The sequence below is a fragment of the Myodes glareolus genome, chromosome 5 (genome assembly GCF_982192425.1).
Source record: "Myodes glareolus chromosome 5, mMyoGla1.1, whole genome shotgun sequence".
Classification (NCBI taxonomy): Eukaryota; Metazoa; Chordata; class Mammalia; order Rodentia; family Cricetidae; genus Myodes; species Myodes glareolus.
In genome coordinates, this window is record NC_142030.1 from 82,274,154 (window position 1) to 82,299,953 (window position 25,800).

Below are 25,800 nucleotides of genomic sequence, written 5' to 3' on the forward strand. Positions count from 1 at the left end.
TAACTAAAACTAATCTATTCATGTTGAGTCTCTTTCCCTCCATAATAATTCTCTGAGTGTTAAGCTGATCTCACACCTCATTCTACAGTTTGCTCATTTCTTCTTATCACCGCTTATCTCAAATGTCATGTAAGGGATTAATTACATCACAAGTTCTGAGTTGAGAGTTTAGGCAAAGAAAAAATAGAAATCCCAGGATATTAAGTAAAAGAAAGATAGAAATTCTTAAAACATGATTCTTTTATTTAAATATCTTAAATTTATTTGTGTACTTCTGATATTATTTATCAAACCATTACTAAGTTAATTAGATCCTATTTGGGTTTCTATAAATATTTTATTGCCATATACACTTGCTATTTCATGCTGTGGGATAATGCTTTTGTACAGTGTAAAGATTTTTCACTCATATTGTTTAAAGAAAATATTAATTGGCCAGTAGTCAGTTAGGAAGTATATGAAGGGCTACCAGACTAGGAGAATTCTGGGAAGAGGAAGGGCAGAGATGCACTCACCAGTCAGGCACAGAGGAAGCAAGATGAGAATGCCTTATTGAGAAGAGGTACTCAAGCCACATGGCTAAACATAGCAAGAAATATGGGTTAATTTAAGTTGTAAGATTGAGTTAATAATAAGAATGGACTAAGAGGACAAAGAGTTTATAATTAATACAAGCCTCTGTGTGTTTCTTTAGGACAGAATGGCTGTGGGACCAGGCGAAACAGAAACTTTCTTTCTTTTTTTTTTTTTCTTTTAGTAATTTTATTAAATTATAAAAAGTTTCCATTTACGCCCCTCGTCCCAACGCCCTCCCACTCCCCCCCTCCCTCTCCTCCTCCCTCTTTGTCCCCAAGGGAAGTCAGGGTCTCCTGCCCTGTGGGAAGTCCAAGTTCCTCCCCCCTCACTCCAGGTCCAGGAAGGTGAGCATCCAAACAGACTGGATCCCAAAAATCCAGTATATGCAGAGGAAACCAGTCCCAGTGTCATTGTCAATGGCTTCTCGGAAAGACTGCAGGCCAGCCACATTCAGAAAATCCAACCACATTCAGAGAATCTGGTTGGATCACATGCTCTTTCAGTCACGGTCCATCTGGCCTTGGTAAACTCTCATTAGATCCGACCCCTTGTATCAGTGGGTGATAGTATCCCTCGCAGTCCTTCGTCATTTTCTTCCTCCTTTTGCTCCTCGTTTGGAACTTGGGGGGCTCAGTTCGGTGCTCCAACGCGGGCCTCCATCTGTATCGTCATCCAACGCCAGGTGAGGGATCTATGGTGATAAGCAAAATATTCATCAGTATGGTCACGGGCCAAGGCTGGTTCAGGCACCCCCTCCTCTGTCCAGAGAACAATCTGGGGATCTCTCCTTGGACCTGGGATCCCATATATAATCAAGTTTCCTGTAAACTCTAATATGACTCCCTTAGTTGAAATATATTCTTCCCTGATCCCACATTCATCCTTCCTCCCTTCCCCCCATCCCGGTCAACCGAGCTTTCTCCATTCCTCCCCTACTCCCTTCTCTCTAACCCTCTCCCCTTCCAACAACCCTCCCACCACCCCCCCCATGCACCCAAGGTTACCTGGGACTCTTGACTATTTCCTACCTCCTGGCGGATAGGTAAATAATCTTCATCAGGTTCGTCTTCTTATTTAGCTTCTCTAGGATCACGAATAATAGGCTCAAAGACCTTTAATTATGGTTAGAATCCACTTATGAGTGAATACATACCGTGTTCCTCTTTTTGGGTCTGGCTTACCTCACTCAGTAAAGCGTTTTCTATGTCCATCCATTTGCATGCAAAATTCAAGATGTCATTATTTTTTACCGCTGAGTAAAACTCTAATGTGTATATGTTCCACACCTTTTTTAACCATTCTTCTATTGAGGGGCACCTAGGCTGTTTCCAGGTTCTGGCTATTACAAATAGTGCTGCTATGAACATAGTTGAACAAACGCTTTTGTAGTATGTTTGGGCATCTCTAGGGTATATTCCCAAGAGAGGAATTGCTGGGTCCTGAGGGAGGTTGACTCCCAGTTTCCTGAGAAACCGCCACACTGATTTCCAAAGTGGCTGCACAAGTTTGCATTCCCACCAACAATGGATGAGTGTTCCCCTCATTCCACATCCCCTCCAGCATAGGCTATCATTGGTGTTTTTAACTTTAGCTATTCTGACAGGTGTAAGATGGTATCTCAAAGTGGCTTTGATTTGCATTTCCCTGATCGCTAAGGAGGTTGAGCATGACCTTAAGTGTCTTCTGGCCATTCGAAGTTCATCTGTTGTGAATTCTCTGTTCAGATCAGTACCCCATTTTTTAATTGGGTTAATTAGAGTTTTAGTGCCTAGTTTCTTGAGTTCTTTGTATATTCTGGAGATCAGACCTTTGTCTGATGAGGGGTTGGTGAAGATCTTCTCCCAGTCAGAAGGCAGCCTTTTTGTCTTACTGACAGTGTCCTTTGCTTTACAGAAGCTTCTCAGTTTCAGTAGATCCCATTTATTCATTGTTTCTCTTATTGTCTGTGCTGCTGGGGTCCTACTTAGGAAGAGGACTCCTGTGCCTATATCTTGTAGACTACTTTCCACTTTCTCTTCTATCAGGTTCAGAGTGGACGGATTAATGTTGATGTCTTTAATCCATTTGGACTTGATTTTTGTGCATGATGATAGATATGGATCTACTTTCATTTTTTTACAGGTTGACATCCAATTATGCCAGCACCATTTGTTAAAGATGCTTTCCTTCTTCCATTGTATACCTTTAGCTCCCTTGTCAAAAATTAGGTGCTCATAGGTTTGTGGGTTAATATCCGGGTCTTCTATTCGATTCCAAAGGTCGATTTCTCTGTTCTTATGCCAATACCAAGCTGTTTTCAATACTGTAGCTCTATAATAGAGTTTGAAGTCAGGGATGGTAATGCCTCCTGAAGTTCCTTTATTGTATAAGATTGTTTTGGCTATCCTGGGTTTTTTTGTTTTGCCATATAAACTTGATTATTGTTCTCTCAAGGTCTGTGAAGAAGTTTGATGGGATTTTGATGGGGATTGCATTGAATCTATAGATTGCTTTTGGTAGAATTGCCATTTTTACTATGTTGATTCTCCCAATCCAAGAGCAGGGGAGGTCTTTCCATTTTCTGGTATCCTCCTCAATTTCTTTCTTCAAAGACTTAAAGTTTTTGTCAAATAGGTCTTTCACTTCCTTGGTTAGAGTAACCCCAAGATATTTTATGCTATTTGTGGCTATCATGAAAGGTGATGTTTCTCTGATTTCCCTCTCTGCTTCTTTATCCTTTGTGTATAGGAAGGCCACTGATTTTTTGGAGTTGATCTTGTATCCTGCCACGTTACTAAAGGTGTTTATCAGCTGTAGGAGTTCTTAACACACTTAACTTTACTCTTTTTATATCTTAGTTTAGGTATAAAGTTCAGTTTCTATTGTGGTCCATTCAAATTCTGCTAGTATATTCAAGGACCTCTGTGTTATTTAAATAATCTGATCCAAGCTACACAATAATTTTTCAGTTTAAATTACAAACTGTGACCTGAAATGATTTTAAATGACTTGGGTACTATTTTTCATTACAATACATATAGATGCATCTTATCCATATGTCAGTCAGTGACTTTCAGAGTTTATTTAGTTAAATCTTACACTAGGCTCTTTTTTTATGTGAAAAGAAGAATAAAATAGTTTATTCTATTTGTATCCATCTTTTCTGAACTTATTGTTTTGTTTTATTTAATTAAATTTCATCATTTATTGTTTTAAATATACAGAAAAAATGTAATAATATAAAGTCCCCATACTAAAAATATAAATATAAAGTTATATATATAGGTGAGTTATTAATATTTGAGGATTGAGCTTCCTAAAGAAACTAACATTTTCCACAATTCTTTGAGGCTCTGTAAATACATTTTTCTCAAACTTTAGCTCACAAATTTTGCCATTAATCATCTACCTTACCTAGAGGGATTTTGACTATGAAATCTAATTATCACATTTTTACCTCTTGGAGGTACATTGTTATTTAGAATTATTCTGTCCAAAAATTTGTCTTTTAAAATGTGTATAAAACAGATAGATTCATTATTGTAATATTTTATTATCATTTATGTAAGATATAAGAAACATTACATATACAGGTATAGTGGTTTAAATATGGATGCTTTTATTGCTTTACATTTCTGTGAGCTATGACATAAAAAAAGGATTTCACAATAGCCTAGAAATGATTATAACAAAGGATTGTTTATTTGGTGATAAACTCACAATAAAGGTAGTGATCTGCAATTCTCTGCATGTGCTGGGAAATGGAGCCACTTGTCAAGAGACCCACGCGTGCTTTTCATCTGCATTTACAGTACACGAGGCCATGCCCAAAGTGGGTCAGCATCTTAAAGACTATTGGCTAAAGAAGTTCCCAAGGCACCTCTCCCTTTTGTATAAGAAAGAGAGATCTAAGCCTAATATAAAACTATATACAATAAAAACAAATATCAAGTATTGTCCAGGGGGTGAAAAGAGGCAAAAATATACATAAAAATTACAATTGCAACCAGCATGAAGACATCAAACAAGAAACATATGTTAAATGATTCAATAATTAGCCTATCCTAAGGAGTCTGAATCTTATATTTAAAAAAATGGCTTGGCTAAGTCATGAGAGGAAAGTAACTATGGCTATTTAGTCTTTAATTCTATCAAAAACCTGAGAAGGGAAATGAAATTACTCAAGTAAACAGGAAGTGCAATTAAGCAACTTCCAAAAGGTGCAAGAAATGACAGATATTTATGGTTATCGAGGCAATCACCCAAAATCTCATTTGCAAAATTGGGGCAACCAAATTTGTCAAAGACCTAGAGTATCTGACAGACCATTTTCAGAGGCAGGAAAAACTGAAAAATCATTCTACACTATCTTGACAGGATTTTGCAGTCTTTTTGCTTGTATCCTGCCTGTCAAGTCTGGAGATCATACATTTTGTCAGTACTCAAGGCAGGTGCAGAACTCTGCCCAAAGTCCTATTTTGCCAAGAAGAAAACAAGCTCCAAGTGAAATGTCTTTGGTGCCCAACATTCTCTTGATAAATCAGTGCTGTTCCGGCACCCTCTCCTCCACTTCCCAAGATTCTATCTGCTGTCATCCCTGTGGACTCCTGGGAACACTTCCAGAGCCAAGCCTCTTTCCAACCCCAAAATGGCCCCATCAATTAAGATATCTCCTTCTGTGCTCCCATATCTGACCTTCCTCCATCTCAACCATCCCACTCCTCCAAGCTCTCCCCAACCCTCTCCAAGTGCCAATAGAGGTATGTGGAGATTTGGAGACTGTGTTATAAAATGCAGGGATCGTGCCACCCACGCCAGGGGAGGTGTTGAGGTGCCTTGGAATCTAAAAGAAGTTCCATGGAATGCTATGGGACATTTCAGAGTGAAAAGTCCTCTGACTTTTACATCTGAGAGCAAGTATCACATACCCTGTGATTTGCGGAAGTGGCTGCCCTGAGACCGCAGTCTCAGCTTGAAGCAGTTGTTCTACTCACTGAAGGAAGTCTTAGAATAAATTTGGACACTGAGATAATGTCTCTGGAGACCCTTGTTTAAAATAGGCTAGGATGTCTTGCAATCCCCCAGACCACACTTGCTACGTTAAGCTGCTTTGTGTGCATAATCTAAATAAGTCTTTGGTTAACTCATGATTTATAGTTCCTCTTTTAGATAAAACTGTTGACTGAAGCAATTGTTTACAATGCGCATAAAAGAATTACTTAATAAACACACAGCATGCAGATGCAAATGTTGTTTTCTGCCCTGCATCCCCTGTATCCTGGTTTGTTCGACACTCTTACCCAGGGACTTCCGACGCACTAGACGTCGACAGAGGCAAAATTGCCTTTCAAATTCTGTTTCAAGGAAAAGTCATCCAGATACTCTATGCCTGTAGACTGATGATGGATGTCCAATGTTACAAAAGACTTTGGGTGACTTCCAGACAGCAAGATATCTCTGTCAATTTTAACATTTTGGAAGTTGTTTAAAATGCACTTCCTGATTACTTAGGTAAATATTATATCCTTTTTGTGTCTTTGAAGAGTTGCAGACAGATGGTTATAATTTTCCTTAGTTCTGATAAAAGATAAATTAGATTTAAAATTTTCCAGATACAAATAAACTAAATATGGCAAGTGTAATTCTTGCTTGATTCTTGTTTTGTTTTATGTAATTTTACTATGTTAAAGTTAAAACACTACTTTTTATTTAGAAATAAAAGGGGAGATAATGTGGGATGCCCTTCCAAATATGTGTTACTCTTATTAGTTAATGAATAAACCACTTTTGCCTATAGCAGAGAAGAATATATATATATATATATATATATATATATATATATATATATATATATCTGAGAGTGAGAGAGAGAGAGAGAGAGAAAGAGAGAGAGAGAGAGAGATAGTAGGGATCAAGGAGATGCCATATAGCTTTTGAAGAAGACAGATGCCAGAACCTTACTGATAGGCCAAAGCATTGTGCCTATATACAGATTAATAGAAATGGGTTAATTCAAGATATAAGAGCTACCTAGAAATATTCCTGAGCCATTGACCAAGCATTGTTGCAATTAATATAGTGTCTATATAATTTTTCTCATCCAGGAAGCTGAGAAATAGACACACATTCTCTTTTACAATGGGTTATGCTGCCTCAAGATTTTTGAGATAGAAAACAATATGTACGCAAGCAGAGTATGATGTTTTGTAGATGACTTTTCAGAGACACTGTAGTTTTTGGCCAGATTCCATTGTGTGTTGTAGATCTAAACATCACTTGCTGACTATTGACCAGGATCATTTCCTGCTTCAGTAGGCAATATGCAATCCCAGAATTAGCTGCTCTCAAACCTATCAATGTGACATGGTCCTTATCACTCTTTTACTTACACTCAAAAGTTTTCTTTACTGTCTAACTCTGACTGAGTCCAGTGGGAAGAGATGCTTCCTGCTAGGTAAAGGACGTCATGAAGTTATTAGGCCCAACCAGATATTTGTGGATGATGGAATTACATATTTACATAAATTTCATAATCTTTATTAAGGTGGTAAATTGCTTCGTTTTAGGTTAAAAATAACTCAGTATATAAACAAACTAAGAATATCAAATATCCTCCCTTAAGGCAGTCAAGAAATAACGTTATCTTTGGTATATTTCCTCATATTTCCAAGTACATTCAAGCTGAACTAATATAACTATTAAAGAAACTATCTAGAGTATCAAATTTTCCCTCAAACATTTACTCTCTTTCCTTTTTCACATTGAAATTTATCTACAGTGTGTGGTTTGGATCAGATGAATATGCTGCATTAGAAGTTGTCGTCTAAATACTCACCCTTAAATCATTTCCTTCCCTATGTCTCAGGTGGGCCCTTTGCATTTATTGGAATGTAGGAGGTCAAAGACTTTGGTGCTGAATTATTACCAAGCTTTTTCAAATAATATAACTAAGTTCCTTTCAAACAAGGTACGGGCTACATTGTTCTGGATTTCTCTGTGAGGTAGTTACAGTTATGGGAGTGCCTACCTTGATATTTCCACCCTATTGCACTAGGGGCAATAAGTGCTTCCAGGTTTTGGTACTTCTATGGTAAAGCTTCATAGGTACCTAAAGGCATGAGGTCATAATAAGCCGAGGCAGTTACATAAAAACACAGAATTTGATATTAAGTTAGTGGAAAAGGTGCAACCAAATAAAAGAGCTTTCAGTAAACAAACAGAATACATGTCAAAATCTCTCGAAACAAACTAGGATATTCAAAGAACAGAATTTTCATTCTCTAAAGAAGGAAGAATAAAACAAACTTAGGGCACCCCAATTCAAGGCCCAGAAAGCAATTACTGGCTTCACTACCCCCAATTAACTTTATGAATCACTGGGCAAAAGAAAGGTCACAATGGTGCCTCATAACTTATCCTGTATACATTGTCTTCCTTGGTAACTAGTATTTGTGGCATGCAAAACATAACCATAATCTCAAAGGGATAAGAGCAAATATTAATAGTAACTTCTGAGGAATATGGATTCTGGTTATCCAAAATAACGTATTTTTAGATGGTAATGATTTTGTGAAGCTTTTATAGTTGTAGAACTAATTAAAGTTTTTAATAAAGGCATTGTTTATACACATTGGCAGAAAAATCAGGTAGGTAAGCTAGAACAAAGTGAAAATTTTTTACAGCATATTTCAGGGTTTATTTTTTAATGATATTCACATTTCTTATCTGAATAAAGGTCTGTTCAGTCCAAAGAGTTTCCTTGATATATCAGAAAATGTTAAATTATCACTGACCTTCTAACAAATGAACAAAGGCATCCCAAGATAATATGGCTCTTGAAGGTAACCATTCTACATCTCTGCAAAATGAAGTTCTAACTACTAACAAGTTAAATAGTTTTAGCACATATTTGGTTTTTTTGTTGTTGTTGTTGTTGTTTCTCAGAGCTTCAGTTTAATCAATCAAAGCATCCCTGGTAGGGACATTGTACAAAAAGAGCACAAGGTGTTTAGGGATAGAAGTGGAATATAAGGAAATTGAACAGTGAGCCAAAATAGAGCACAGTTAGGAAAGTGGTGCAAGTAATTATATTGTTAAAACGCAGGATAAAGAAAGTGTTTTTACATTACTGGTTTTCTGATAATGTTTCTGATTGTTTGTATAAAGCATTCAATTTACAAGCTTAACATCTCTCAATTTCTCAGAGTATTTATCAAAGAAATGTGTATGTTCAGTTTGCCTGAATCATCTCTCTGCCAAGCACAAATGATTCTTCACAATGAGAAAGACATTTAGTAAAGATTTACCTTTTGTAATCTAACAATTTTTAGATGCCAATGAAATTATTTCAAAGCATAGGGATTTTTTAAGCAACGTATTACACTATGATATTAAAACAAATCTTCTAATTTACAGGTGTCTTTAGTTTGCATATTTCACTATATATTTCTATTTAATATATATATTATTAGCATTTAAAACTAGTAAAGTTGAATAATTCTGCAAGTGAGAATTATTATAATTTTATCTATGTTTAGTCACATGGCTTGATAAGGCATTCTCATTTATTTTTTATCTGCTTGATATGTTTTGCTATTCATGGTTTTCATGGTTCCATATCAGGTTCTTGAACCATCATCTAAATTTGCAAGGACAAACATCTATTAGTTTTATATTATTTGCATTGTGTTTAGACATCAATTTGGAAATGTTGACAAGTCATTACTATTATATCTCCCTTCATAACAAAAGAATTATTTCCATGAACTTAAATATCTTTTCAATTTTCTCACTGATATTTTTAAACTTTCAAGATGCAAATTTTATACCATTTTGTTAAATCTAATTCTAAGTTTATTACTGCTTTGCTGCTATTGGAAGGCTATAATTTTCTGTGTCTCATTTTCAGGGCTAAATATTACTGTGTTTGGAATACAGCTTAATTTTCATAATGTTTTCACCATGTAAATTGTTTGAAATAGAACATCACCCCTAATAAGGTAGAATTTTTTATACTAACAGTATAGTGTCTGAGACTAAAAAGCCACTTTGCTTTATTTCCTTAAAATGTACTATCTGTTCCTGTATTTCTTGTCTCATTTCCACTGCAATAAATGCAGTTTAATCTTGAGTAAAAGTTATGACAATGAAAGAATCAGTCTTGTTCTTTTTGTAGGAGCCACTGTTCTCTGGCATGCATATCCAAAACATAGTTGTGGCAAATACTGAGATAGAAGAGACCCGGGACATTGAAGCATGTCTGACTGAAATATTTTCTATGACTGAGATCTATGAGTTCCATTAGAAAAGTCAGAGGATGGCCTCCATTGCCTGTAATACATAACTTTGTTGCAGGACTTAAGGGACTTAAGGAAGAAGAAGGAGCCCTTTGTCCCTCACTGAATTCTCTGGACATAAAACTTCTGCCCTGCTGAGGTGGAGAGATATGATATGATATTATGTAAAAACCACCACAGACTGAAACATTTAATACTAAGGGTTTTACTTCAGATTTTATGTATACTCTGTTCCTCTTGACTATTTGCTTTATGAAATAAAGGATCAATATGTGTACCTTCCATTATTATTCAAGTCTTTGTTCCCTTCAAAAAGACACTTCTCTGCAGCAATCTCATTCAGAAATAGTACTATTGCTTATTGTGTTATTTTTCTAGATGTCAATTTTTTTATTTTTTAGTTGAATTATTGACCAACTAAAATAGGACAGTAACAAAAACTTTCAGGTTAAAGTTAAAATATCAGACCTAGTTCACTTATAAGAAGTTTCATCCCCTTTGTTCCTGTATTAATTGGCCGTTAGTAAGTACGATCACCAATTTTTTGCCAGGTACATGAAGCTGTCATTTTTTTTTTAGACATCTTTTCCCCTGGACTATAAATTGAAACCCAAATAGAAAATAACAAATGAGATGAGAAGGAAAATGAAAGTAAAATAAGATGAAGATGAATGAGGAGATAAAGAGGAAGAAGGAAGCTTCATTATCCACCTTACTGCTTCTTTCATCTTTGAGGGCTATGGATTCTCATTTCTCAGGTATCTCGAAAGTTTTCTAATGCCCCCACATTCCAACATTTTGTAATTTATCTAGTTTTTGTGCTTCTCTGCCATGTTCTTTGTTTATTTATACCTAAATAATCTTGTTCAAAAATTTACATTGAAACATGTTTAAGAAGTATACTAACCAGAATATATCAATATTGTCTATGAGCCTATTATGTCATAGACAGAAAGTCTTTGTGATACATACCATTTCATAATATCTTTAATGCTATATGATCAGTGTGAAGGGATTTCAGTGGTCACTTTTTGATCCTAGTAGTTTCTTTACTGATATCATGTTGGTTTCATTAGCTTCCTATTACGAGTATTTAGAAAGCTATGTTATAGGATAAAATACATTTTGTTCTTAGTTTTATACTTTTCTCATTTCAGTTGCATTGCATTCTATGTTGCCAACCAGTATGTGCAATTGAATAGCTCAATAGCTATTTAAATTTTCAAAAAGTCTGAAAGTCATAGTATTATTATGAAAATTATTGTATAAAAGGCAGTTCAATAACAGAAAAGCACAACTTGATATGAAATCAAGCAGGCATTTCTAGACCAACTAGAAAATCATATATATTTGAAAGGCTACCAATAAGAGTTGAATAATTAATAAGAAAAGAATTTACTGATATGAAGATAAAGTTATATACAGGATAATTTCTTGTCACATGCTAAACAATATAAAGTGTCCCAGGAAAATGTGAAAGAACATGGAAAAGTTATAAAAAGACAAGTGTCAACAGTGTGTTGTAGGATATTTTATGAGTTGGTTGTTTTATATCACCCTTAAGTTTGAAAATTTCACTTTCTATATTAGTATATAATATATTCAAATAGTTATATTATATATATAATATTATATATAATATTATATATAATCAAATAGTAATTATTTTCTCATGCATGCTTAAAGTAAGCATGTTTTTATGACAATTCAAGCTGTGATACTATATTTACTGTTATTCAATAATTTAAATAAAATTACATGTTTATTATGAAATAAAATAATTAATTTAAAATGAAGCACTTTATATGGAATTTACATTTACTAGGTCATCAATATTTTATATATTCAAGACCCTTAATATTTTTAGTATGAAATACTAGATGTGAGGGCTTCCAAAAACATTTTCATCGTGATTTAAAAATATTTGTTGGGGATAGAGAGTGGTTTTTGTGGTTAATTGTGCTTGCTTCTCTCTCAGCTGGAGTTAGTTCCTAGAACCTAACTGAGACAGCTCACAAATCCCTGTAACCCAACAAAATGAGATGCACATTTTGGCTACAGCTGGCATCCTCACAGAGCCAAACATACATATACACCAATAAATTACTGTTGTATAATTAGTATAATAAAAATACCCTTTTGTCATGAATTTGCATGACAAAAATACTTCCCAGAATTTCTCCTAAGATTTCTTTTTTTAATTCAGTTTTTCTTTATTTATTTTATATACCAATCACAGTCTCCCCTTCCTTTTCTCCTCCCATTCCTTCCTTTGCCATCTTTCATCAACTGAATCTTGGCAATGTAACATAATTAGACATTTTGACCTGGTTGTCAGTGAAAATTATTTATGAAATAAGAGAAAATCAAAGACCATTCCATGCGTTTGCTACATGCTAACAGTTTTATTGCATGACACCCAAAAAGAATGAAGGTCCTTGCATAGTGTATGCCAATGAATGTCATTTCTAAAATTCTATTTTCTAACATAGAAATAAGATGTAATCTTCCTAATGGGAATTATTTAATCTTAAAATTGATTGCTTCTAACACTTTCACATAATTGTGGATAATTGTCTAAGAACAAAGACTTCTCAGTTAGTGTGATTTTATGCTTGAAATGTTATAATTTATTGAAAAGTTGTCAAAATATTTTGGCATATGTAATATAATTTTAATAGCGGCTTTTTAAAACCAAATAAAGAGAATATAAAATAGATTAGGTGGAATGCATTGGAACAATTATATGGGTCAATGTTCTCAAATTTAAAGTTTCTAAGATTTCCAGAAAGGTTGCTGTGTTTAAAATTTTTCCATAGGGTAGAAGAGAAGTAGAATCTCAACTCTTTCTTACCCATAAGTTTAAGTGTTGACTACACAGTTTGTGACTCAAACTGGAAAGCTCTGTCCTTTTAAGAAATTCTCAAGATGCCATATAGAAAATATTCACTCAGAAAGATTGCATTGAAAATACTGTAAAGGAAATCAAGTTTTCAAAAATGTTTTTCTGTGCAAGGTGACTTCCAAATTATCAACAGCTTTACTTCTACTTGTCATGAAGAGAAACCGAAGGTGACAGTCAAAGTCAAATGAAATGGAGAGAAATTCAAAGTGGTTTCACTAAAATCAGGGACAAGACAAGACTGTCCACATTCTCCATATCTATTCAACATAGGACTTGAGTTTTTAGAGCAATAAGTCAACAAAAGAAGACCAAGGAGAAACACTTAGAAAAGCAAGAAGTCAATTTTTCACTATTTGCAGAAGATAATATAGTATTTATAAGTGACCCAAAAAATTCTGCCAGGGAACTCCTACAACTGAAAAATATTTTCAGTAATATGGCAAGATAAAAAATTAACTAAAAAAATATGTAGCCCTCCTATGCAGAAATGATAAATGGGCCGAGAAGGAAATCAGTGGAACAACACCCTTTACAATAGCCACAAATAATATAAAGTATCTTGGTGTAATTTAAACCAAATTGATGCAGAACCACGTCCTCCCACTGCGTCAAGGCTCAGCAAGATATCCCACCATAAGAAATGGGCTCCAAAAATCCAGTTCATGCAACCTGTACTAATCCTGGTCACATTGCAAGGACATATCATGCCACACAATTGTTATCTATGTTCAGACGGCCTACTTCAGTTGCAGACAAGTTCCCCAATTGTCAGCCCAGAATCCATGAACTTCTACTATCTTGGGTCAGCTGTCTCTGTGGTTTTCTAATCATAATCTTGACATGCTCCCTTTTATCTCTCTTCAGCTGAACTCCAGGAGCTCAGCCCGGTGCTTGTCGTGGATCACTTCATCAGCTTTCATCAGTTACCAGATGTGTATTCTATGATGACAATTATGGTATTCTGTGATCTGATTACAGGGACAGATCAGTTCCCTCTTCATTATTGATAGTCATTTTCTTCATATTTCTCACTGTTTAGGCACAACTTTCTTCATCTATAAATATAGGATTACATTATATGTCCAGTTTTATTTTCTTCAAGAATTATATTAATTAGTATTGTGTTTATAATGTTAATTATATATGCTTGAGCTACATATTTGAATCATTCTGTAATTTATAATATTATTAAGTGGTGTGGGAGAATTGTCTGTATTCTGTCAATCATATTTTAATAAAACGCTGATTGGCCAGGCAGGCAGTATAGGTGGGAAAGCCAGACAGGAAGTAGGGGTGGAGCAAAGAGACTGGGAGTATTCTGGGAAGCAGGACACTTCCTCAGCCACTCCTGCGCAGACCACCAAAGAGGCAATATGTAAGCTGTCACACTGAGAAAGGTACTGAGCCCATGTGGCTAACATAGATAAGGATAATGGGGTAATATATGTTATAAGAGTTAACAAGAAGCCTGACCTAATGGGCCAATCAGTTTATAACCTAATGTAGACTCTGTGTGATTTTCCTTGGGACTTGCTGGCTTGTTGGGGTACTGGGCGGGACAGAAACCCCAACAAGCAGGCCCCTCATGTTACAATTAAGTATTGATATGTCTTAATATGTAATATATACAGCCATATGAGGTTTATGTTAGTTTAAAAAATGACATTTCAAATGCCCATTGAAAAGTAAAGTGAAAATTGAGAGCAAAGTACTGCCATCAACAATTTATTAGTATATGCAATTCTCTGCTTCTAAAATCTATTTGAAATGTGGGGTATTTTTTCAGTCTCAAAAGATCACCTTCATTATTTATCAATAAAATTTCAAAAATTTGGATTTCATTATTTAACATGAATATCATGATACTTTATTCTTTATAATCTTGACCACCCTTCCACAAGACTGGTTTGTTAGTTGATTTGTTCCCTCCTCTCAGTCTTTGGCTCTGCTTTCAAATATGTATTACATTAACCTCTCTTCCCATTTTCTCCTCACTCTTCCTTCTCACTGACTGTCTCCTTTCCAATATATATACACACAAACTTAAATATAAATGTGTAAGTTCTACATATCACAGAAAACATTTGGTGTTTTCTTTCTGTGGGTGTAATTTATTTCACAGAATGCAACCATCTTTGCTTCCATTCACTTTCTTAAAAATGCCATGATTGCATGTTTTCTTTATAATTGAGAAAAATTCTACAATTTTGCCTGCTGAGCAATATCAGTAGTTCATAGTTTGTTTTTCGTACATATCATATAATGAAAAGACATCCCAAAAAAGATTTAATTTGAGCTAAGGCCTTTGAACAATATTTCAAAGACTCATTTGCTATTCATATTTTTTACTGTGAAGACCTGCCTACCAGTGCATTAGCCTAATTATTGATCAGCGTTGCTTTGACTGTTTAGTGTTTATAATTCTGTTTTACATAAGAGATAATGAAACCTTGTTTTATTTGTGGTTTCACAGACCTTGTGTCCTTTTAATATGTTGTCTCTTCAGGATCATGATTCTTTCCTTATCTGTTCAGAATATTTGGTATCATGCAGTCACCTTTATTAGTTCTTGGCATTATGTACTGAACTATTGGATACTTGTTCAAAAGTCCTTGTGTATAAGAAGATGGGTTAGTAGCCGATGTGCTTGCTAGGCAAACAAGGTAAAAGCTAAGCTGCCATGATAGTATACCTGAAATTTCAGAATCCTCAGGCAGAAACTGAGCATCTATGAGTCAACCTGGCTTTGGGCTATGTGTATAGAAAGAGTTCTGTGTTGTTAACAGTCCCTGCTTCTAATGAATAATACAGATGAACACTTCAGAAAGATTCTCCATGTGAACAACTGGACCTTTACATGTCACATGAATACATACCTAAAATAATACTCAGTTGCAAAGATTTTGCGCAAAATATATGTAAACAAATACCCATACAATAATAGTACAAACATGCATATGAAAAATAAGAAGAAAATAAAACTTATTTAACAACCTTTTTTTAAAATAAATCTTTCTTACATGACAAAAAATATCAAACAGGATCAAAATGTTTATTTAAAACTAGAGATGTAAAACTGTTAAAAGAAAATATTTGGAATGCATGTTAAGACATAATATACAAAAGCAAACCATGGGAAAACAACAGAGCATAAATGAGATATTAATTTGAAAAATGGAATACAAGGAGTGAAATTCTATAGTTGAGAACAAGATGGTGGGAAAAGAAAGAGGCAGAGGAAGTCAATCATGTCTGACAATGCCATAAAGAAACCTACTTCATTATGCTAACAGTAAAAACAGTTACAAAAGAAAAGCAAATAAAAGGATAATGTTTGGATATGGTTCTTTCTGGCTTCTTAAAGTTCCTGATCTACCAGTTTTATTTTGTATCCACGGCAAGGTAGACAGCGTGATAGATGAACTACAAGTTCACTGGCTTATCTGTGGTTTATACTGGTATTGAGTCTGTTTGGACAAATGACTGATGTTTGCCAAAGAGGTTTTTATGATAGTAAAGTAAGTATTCTTGTTATGTACTAAGGGGTTTGCACTCTCTTGGCTAGGTCAGTTCTTTCACCTACCTTCCCAAGAGTCATCAGATCATACACTCCCAGGGTGGCTACTCTTAGCAGAGGCATATCTCCCAAATATATTGGAGATTTGGAAGAGTTATAGCAATGAGATCTGTATAGACAAAGCATATGTCTTTATAAACTAAATATTAATCATACTTCTAAAGGTAAGCACTGCATGCCTCTCTAAGTTTTGAAGGGTTCATTTGTAATTCCAAAAACTAATGGATGGCTGACTTCAGGGTCAGAAATGTCACAAGACGATATTATTCACATTTTATGAGATCTGTTCTCTCAAGATGGTGAAGTTATGTGTTGAGAATTTCAACTTTTAGTTTTCTAGTCCTTATGACCTGCTCCAAGAAGATGTCTCTTAGACTTTAATTGTAGTAGGTTAAATTCCTGCTTCCTAACTTAAGATCTGTCAGAAAAAGTCTTTCTCCCAAAAAACTGTATCTGGATTTAATAACTCTGGGGACCCTGGTTTTGACCTGAGAGTGTAACTCTGCTAAACTTTTGTCTATTAGAGTCATGTGACTCTCTTTTAAATCAAGTTTTGATTTCCCATATTTGGGAGTGGTTTGCCAAGAAATGTATTTATCTTTGCTTATTTACTTTCTGTACATTTTCAAATTTTACTCATATTATAAAATTACTCAATTACTGCTTTTATCAACTTACGAAGTGCTTCCTGTTTTTTTTGGTACAGATTATTTTTATTTTATTACTTATTTTGAAACTTTCAAACACAAATACAATGCATTTTGATCATATCTATAATCATTTCCCTCTTTAGTTTGTACTATGTCCCCCAATATGCCTCCTTCCTAACTTTATATGTTTTTAAGTAGCAAAATGCAAAGAGTAGTTTTAAAATGCACTTCTATGTACATGAGAATCCTGCTAGGGATTACATACTCAAAAAAAGGGGTGGGGAAGAAAGAATATCAGTCATCAATGTAATTCACCTTCTACAATGAGAAGAGAGACCCTATCATATCTCTCTTCCTATCAACAATCCATTGTTTTTATCTCCTAAGTAAAGTGTAGAAATTACAGATCAGTTATCTCAGTAATGTTTTCTTGTGGGATCCTTTGTATGCAGCTTTTATGCCGGTATCCATAGCTGCAGTGATTTCATGACTGATAAAGCCATGTCACATCCAGAAAATAGCTTTTTACAACACTCCTTCCCATCATTCAGTTTTTACAAATGGTGTCTTCTGTCTCAAGATTTTCACTGACTGAGAGTGTGAGGGTTTTAGATAGATGTCCCCTTTAGGGCTGAGCACTCACACACTTGATTATTTGTCCTGACACTTTCATACCTTTATTAAATAGAACAAACAAATAAACTGCCACATATTAAATTTTGCTGACTGGTAAATATCAAGACTTCAGAGGAAGTCTTTGTGTATAGAAGAATATCATTAGGAAATATAACTCATGCAGCTATAATTTTAGTAGATAAATTATGCAGGTATTTATGAAGGGTATTTATACTTCTGTATATTAGAAATTAACATTGTTCTTTCCTGCATTAGATTCATACATTTTGAAAGCTTTAGGCCAATAACTTTTAATAAGAATCCACAACCAGAATATAAATGGGAAATTGATACACAAGAAAAAATTATCCCCAAAATGTTTTCAAATGAGATGATATGAAAAAATAAATAAATTTGAACAGTTAATGTTATTTCTAAAGAAAGAAAAGCTGATTACAGATGCACAACCTGGTGATTCCTCTACTTGAGAGGTAGAAAGTGAGGAAATAACAGTTCAGGTCTTAAGGGCTGATCTCTTGCAACACAGCAAGTTTCATGCCTTGAAATAATATTTGGAACCTTTTTGAAAGTATAGTATTGATTAAAATAGACTCAAGTTATCTTAGTTGCATTGGAAAAGTTCAATCAGTAAGTGAGCTGAGACTTTATCACAATTGATTCACCTTGTTGGTAGTTCTTTTCATTTAAAGAAGAAAGACATTAATGTACATTTTTTTTGTTTGTTTAGAGGGCAGAATCAGAAATACATTTATTATTGAGAATTTGTCTTTTGATCTTTCAGGCTGAAACATCATTAGTGCTGAGAGCAATTATCACACAGATATATAACATCATTTATTGCTTCACTGAGCATAAAAGTCTTCAGAATAGCCTTAGGGAAAAATCCACTCACTGTGGCATACTTAAGAATCATTTAGGCTCTCTGGATTCATCATGCAGGTAGGGGTGACAGTCAAGAAATACAATTAACCTTTCCTGGAAATTAAATATATAAATAGCCTGTTCTTAACTTGGTTAGATTAATTTTCAATCATTTAAAAATATATTCCAAGGTAATTTTACACTCTCACTAGGCAGTTTGAAGATTCACAAGGAATTTACTTTGTATTTTTCAGCAAACTATTTTCAAGAAAACAAAGAAAAAGTAGAGTATGGATCTGTATATACCAGTTTCTTTCATATTACTATGTTGAAATGCATGTAGTCTAAAAAAATTACAAGAAATATATGGTTATATTTCTAGAAATCACGTCTTTTTATAACTTTAATATGAATCTATATTTTGAATGATTATTTGGGTTTGTAATTTAATTACAACGTGCCTCCATACTATAAATATATACTCCCTACTCTCTTTGAAATTAATAGCCATTTTTCATCAATTTGTATTGTTTGCATATAAGTATTTGGGATATACTTATATTTCTAAATATATTCCTTGGATCTATAAAGTACTTCCTATATGCATGTTTTCAGAGCTGATCATTTGGCACTAGACAGCCAATTGGTGTGCCTGGGGGAGACCACCTCTACCACTCTCAACCTCACATGTTATCAGTGATAATTATTTCATTAATGGACTTTCAAATTAGTTTGTGTTTGTCAGTTCCTCACATTCTTACTGATCACCTTTTCTGAAAGTTCTCTGATATTAGAGAAAACATGAAGAGAGTTTCTTTTCTATACAATCACATACATATGAAAATATTTATCACTTGTATAGACTGCATCGCTTTATGTATGAAGAGACATGAATATAATTTTGTTTCCTTAGATTTTTACTCCATTTTTGTCTCTTAAGCAGAGTAAATGAGGTATTGATTGATCTAATATTTCACAGGATACATTTTTGATAAACACATGAATAGATAACCTTGCATCAGGGGAAACATTTTTCAAGGTATCATAAGACTATTTACTGGATAACTTTTGCTGTTACTCAAGAGAAAGCATATACTAAGGCAAATTACTTGTTGCTTTGAGGAAATGGAGAAATAGAGGGTTGGGTTAAGATGCAATGAAAGAGGGAGGAAAATAAAAGGGAGAGGAAAGAATGAGGGAGTAAATAACATTAAAGTGTTTGTAAAAGTTGTGTAACAATGATTAAAGAAGAATTAAGAAGTCATCAATTTTAAAAGTATATATTTGAGAAATTGTGAGGAAGAAGAAAAATTCAAGGATTTATGAAGAAGAGGGAGTGGTATAAGTGATGTAAAAGCAGTAACCATGTATGAAATACTTTAAGAAATAAAAATAAGAAATATTATCTTTTTATTTATATCTGTGCATATATGCATGTGTAAAGATATGCAATATGCTTGAAGACTCCTCTAGGGGCCAGAGGAGCATATGACATCCTTTGCAGATGGAGTTACAGGGGTTGTATATCTCCTTAATTAATTGTTAGGAATCTAGCTAGCTTCTCTGGAATAGTATAAAGTTCTCTTAAAAACTAAGCCATCTCTCCAGGTCCCAGACATTTTAGTTTTATTAATAAAATAAAAAGAAAGTAAATTTTATGGTTAAAACATTTTTGCAATATAAATCAGCAGAAGAATCTTCATAGAGTATATATGTTGGACTCAATCATTATTAATACAAAAGAATTTGAATAAAATGATCATAATTTTATGAAAGTATCATTTTTTTCAATAATGAGAATGCTTATATATCAAAATTTAAAATAAATACATAATTGTAGAAATTCAGAACATGTGAAATAGAGTTAAAGGTACTGAATTTTATGACAGAATGTTGTGACAACACACATCATGAGTCAGTACAATACGTTAATTAGAAATTTCAATTATGTAAGAAAGAACGTCATTGCTGTCAATAGTGTGAATCTTCAAAGGGCTGAATTTTGAGTCTTCTAGCTGTGGGAAAAATTACAATGGAGATAATGCTTTATTATTATTAATGAAATAATATTTAATGAAATTAACAAGAAGAGGCTAGCTCATTTCTATTATTAATATGATTGTTTTATAGTCATGCTATAATAGGAATCTTTTATTTATTTATTTATTTAAAGTTTATTAAATTATGAAAGTTTTTATTTCCGCCCCTCCTCCCCAAACCCTCCCACTCTCCCCTTCCCCTCCTCCTCCCTCTTCATCCCTAAGAGCAGTCAGGGCTTCCAGCCCTGTGGGAAGTTCAAGTTCCTCCCCACTCCTTCCAGGTCCCTGAAGGTGAGCATCCGAACAGACTGGATCCCAAAAGTCCAGCACATGCAGAGGAAACAAGTCCCAGTGTCATTGTCAGTGGCTTTTCAGAAAGGCTCCGGACCAGCCACACTCAGAGATTCGGCCACATTCAGAAAATCTGGTTGGATCACATGCTCGTTCATAGCAGCACTATTTGTAATAGCCAGAACCTGGAAACAACCTAGGTGCCCCTCAATATATAATAGGAATCTTAAGAATATAAGAATATATTCTTAAGAATATATATTAGGAACCTTAAGAATATAAATTATTGGAATTATAAATGTCTCACAAAAATGCTACGTCAACCAGCACATGAGAAATCACCATGTGCTTTTTGTAAGACATTAGAGAAACATACATTCATTCTCAGTCTGAAGTATAACAGTTAAATTCTCAAATTAATATTTATTTCATAGAGCTATTAAAAATGCATTGGTTCCATTTCCCCTTATTTATTATTTATATAGTTCTTTTGAGTTTTGCATTCTATCCACATTCTAAAATAGAACTTTTCTATCCTTATTATGTAGGGTTGATTGTAGTAGACATGTGACCTACATTAAAAATATTTAAAATACTGTAATATATTTATACAAATCACACTATTCTAACACGCAAGTCAATATTCTATTGGAAGCTAAAATATATATGTTGAAGTTGATAACTTAAAAAATACAAATAGAAGTGAACAACTAATTCAATTATATGGCTTTTATTTTTCATCAGCTATTTGGTTTTTTAAATAAAGATTTAAATTCTATTTTTATTATAAGCTTTCCAGCTTTCATTCTTTGATTTTTTTACTCGACTTTTCCCCTTCAAAACTTTATTTCTGCTTTAGGGTTTTCTGATCATCTATTTTGTAAATAGAATTTTAAAGAAAACCTCTGAATCTGGCAGGTCCACTCACAATAATTGGCAGCTTAAGAAGATGAGTAGAAATATGTAGTAAAAATAATAAAAAAGAAGTTATAACTATTTCGATCATATTGAGCAGAAAGGTAACAAGACCCAGGGACATCAAGTCCACTTTGATCATGGATAATATGTCTCAGTTCAAAAAGAGGGCAATTATCATATCTGCTAAAGCAACTCAAGTTTAAATACTTTCACCCATTAATTGCTTTCACCCATCATTGTCTCCATTCTCCTCCAACAAAGTATGCTGAAGATGGCTCTACTCCTTCACAATTTGTTTCTTAAAGGACTCTTGTTTTACTTTAGGTGTGATCTTAAACCCTTAGACATATCACGATTGGGAGGTTTGTGAAAGCTATGAGGCTTTGCTTTTCTTAGATTTCTTTATCACTACAGGTTTAGGACAATGATATGTATTTGTGTCTTAAGTCTTGGTTGTGGATGAAAAGGGCAGATGGAGTATCTTTATGTCATTAACTTCTTGACTTGCAGAGGAAAGCAAATCATCCAAAGACAGAATAAAAGTAGAGCAAAAATAACAGCCTCTCATCTGGCCTTACTTATTTTCTGGGCACAGACAAAACTCCAGAATTTTGTAGCAAAAGAAACTTATAATTGCTTTTTGTAATTTGTGTTCCACATTATATGTAAAATAAGGTAATGATACCTGCACACTGTAGTTAGTGTAGTTAAATACTTATGTAAAGTATTTAACAGCCTATTAAAATGGTTCTTAATGTCATATACAAAAAACATTTTATTGAGCTCTATATTTTTCTCTGTTGCCCTCCTTTGCCTCTCCCCTCCACTTCAGCCCTCTGCCAAGGTTTCCATGCTCCCAATTTACACAGGAGAGCTTGTCTTTTTCTATTTTCCTTGTAGATTAGATTTATGTATGTCTCTTTAAGGGTCTTCATTGTTGTCTAGGCTCTCTGGGATTGTGATTTGTGGGTTGTATTTCTTTGCCTTATGTTTAAAAACCACTTGTGCGGGAGTGCATGTGATATTTGTCTTTCTGGATCTGGGTTACCTAACTCAACATGATGTTTTCTAGCTCGATTCATTTTCAGCAAAATTTAAGATGTTATTTTTTTTTCTGTGTAGTACTCTAATGAGTAAATGCACCACTTTTTCCTTTTTCATTATTTTGTCAAGGGACATTTACATTGTTTCCAGGTTCTGGCTATGACAAACAATGCTGCTATGAACATAATTGAGCCATGTTCTTGTGGCACGATTGAGCATCCTTTGGATTTATACCCAAAAGTGATATTACTGGGTCTTGAGGAAGGTTCTTTCCTAATTTTCTGAGAAATCACCACACTGACAACCAAAGGGGCTGTAACAGCTTGCATTCCTAACAGCAATGCAGGAGTGTTCCCTTTACCCAACAACCTCTCCAGCATAAGTCGTCATCAGCGTTTTTGATCTTGGCCATTCTTACAGGTGTAAGATGGAATCTCAGATTTGTTTTGATTTACATTTTTCTGATGACTAAAGATGTTAAACATTTTCTTAAGTGTCTTTCAGCCACTTTTTAGATTCCTCTTTTGAGAGATCTCTGTTTTGGTATGTACTCCGTTTTTTAATTGGATTATTTGTTCTTTTGATGACCAATTTTTTTTGAGTTTTTTTGTAAATTTTGAAGATAATACCTCTGTCTGATGTGGGGTTAGTGAAGATGTTTTTCCATTCTGTACACTGTTGATTTGTCTTGCTGACTGTGTCCTTTGTTTTACAGGAACTTTTCAATTTCAGGAGGTCCCATTATTAATTGTTTCAGTGTCTTTGCTGCTGGGATTATGTTTAGGATGTGGTCTCCTGTGTAAATGCATTCAAGTTTACTTCCCACTTTCTCTTCTGTAATGTTCAGTGTAGCTGGCTTTATGTTGAGGTCTTTGATCCATTTGTACTTACGTTTTGTGCATGGTAATAGATATGGGTTTATTTTCATTTTTCTTTATGTTGATACCCTGTTATGCCAGCACCATTTGTTAAATATGCTTTTTTCTAAGTGTTTGAAGGTGTGTGGATTAATATCCGAGTCTTTGATTCAGTCCCATTGGTCCTCCTGTCTCTTTTTATATCAGGATGTTCTCAGTACAAAAAAAGTACTTTTTTTTTTTTTTTTTTTTTTTGATTAATTAAAAATTCAACTTTTATTTATGTACATTGGTTCTTTGCCTGCATGTATGTCAGGCCACTACTTGTGTACCTGGTGCCCATGGAGGCCAGAGGAGAGCACTGGACCCCTTGGAACTGGAATTTCAGTCAGTTGTGAGCTGCTATGTGGGTGCTGGTATCAAACTTGGGTCCCCTGGAAGAGCAGCAGATGTTCTTGACTGCTGAGCCATCTCTTCAGCTTCTTAACTACTCCTTTTTTTTTTTTTTAAAAAAAAATAGAAATTAAAGGAGTAAGAAAAAGTGACTGTTAGAATTTTGAGGAAGCATGCAGATCCTATTGCAACACAATGACTTTAAAATGTGTAATTGGTTCTAATCCTAACCCAGAAATTCTGGATCATTGTGGTTGAAACGGGGCCTGGAAATCTGCGCTGTTTTGTACTAACTTCCAGGTAATATTCCTGAGCACTCTGTATGTAAGAAGTTCTTGTACTAAGTAAGCAAATCCAGTATTTGGTCATGGAAATTTAAACATCTTGCTTATATTCTCCAAGTGACGAGTAAGCTTCCGTGGTACCAGACACCTACAGGCAGAATCAGAGTTCTCTTTGCGAACCAGCTTTTTTTTTTTTTTTTTTTTTTTTTTTTTGTACATTTTATTAAATTATAAAAGTTTCCATTTCCGCCCCCCCTCCCAATACCCTCCCACTCCCCCTACTCCCCCTCCTCCTCCCTCTTCGTCCCCCAGGGCAGTCAGGGTTTCCTGCCCAGTGGGAAGTTCCAGTTCCTTCCCCCTCCCTCCAGGTCCAGGAAGGTGAGTGTCCAAACAAACTGGATCCCCAAAATCCATTATATGTAGAGGAAACAGGTCCCAATGTCATAGTCAATGGCTTTTCAGAAAGACTTCGGGTCAGCCACAGTCAGAGAATCCGGCCAAATTCGGAGAGTCTGGTTAGATCACGTCCTCGTTCAGTCCCGGTCCAACTGGCCTTGGTAAACTCTCATCAGATCCGTTCCCTTGTATCAGTGGGTGATAGCATCCCTCGCAGTACTGATTTCGTTTTTCATGTTCTTCCTCCATCTGCTCCTCATTTGGACCTCGGGGGGCTCAGTCCGGTGTTGCAATGTGGATCTCCGACTGTATCGCCGTCCTTCGTCAGATGAAGGATCTATGGTGATAAGCAAAATATACATCAGTATGGTCATGGGCCACGGCCGATTCAGGTACCCTCTCCTCTGTCCAGAGAGCAATCTGGGGGATCTCTCCTTGGACCTGGGATCCCATATATAATCAAGTCTCCTGTAAACCCTAAGATGGCTCCCTTAGTTAAAATATAATCTTCCCTGATCCCATATTCATCCTTCCTCCCTCCCCCCCCCCATCCCAGGCCACCAAGCTTTCCCCGTTCTTCCCCTACTCCCTTCTCTCTAACCTTCTCCCCTTCCATCGACCCTCCCTCCCCCCCATGCACCCGAGGTTACCTGGGACTCTTGTCTATTTCCTACCTCCTGGTGGATAGCTAAATAATCTTCATCAGGTTCATCTTCTTAATTAGCTTCTCTAGGATCACGAATAATAGGCTCAAAGACCTTTAATTATGGTTAGAATCCACTTATGAGTGAATACATACCGTGTTCCTCTTTTTGGTTCTGGCTTACCTCACTCAGTAAAGCGTTTTCTATTTCCATCCATTTGCATGCAAAATTCAAGATGTCATTGTTTTTTACCGCTGAGTAAAACTCTAATGTGTATATGTTCCACACCTTTTTTAACCATTCTTCTATTGAGGGGCACCTAGGCTGTTTCCAGGTTCTGGCTATTACAAATAGTGCTGCTATGAACATAGTAGAACAAATGCTTTTGTAGTATGTTCGGGAATCTTTAGGGTATATTCCCAAGAGTGGAATTGCTGGGTCCTGAGGGAGGTTG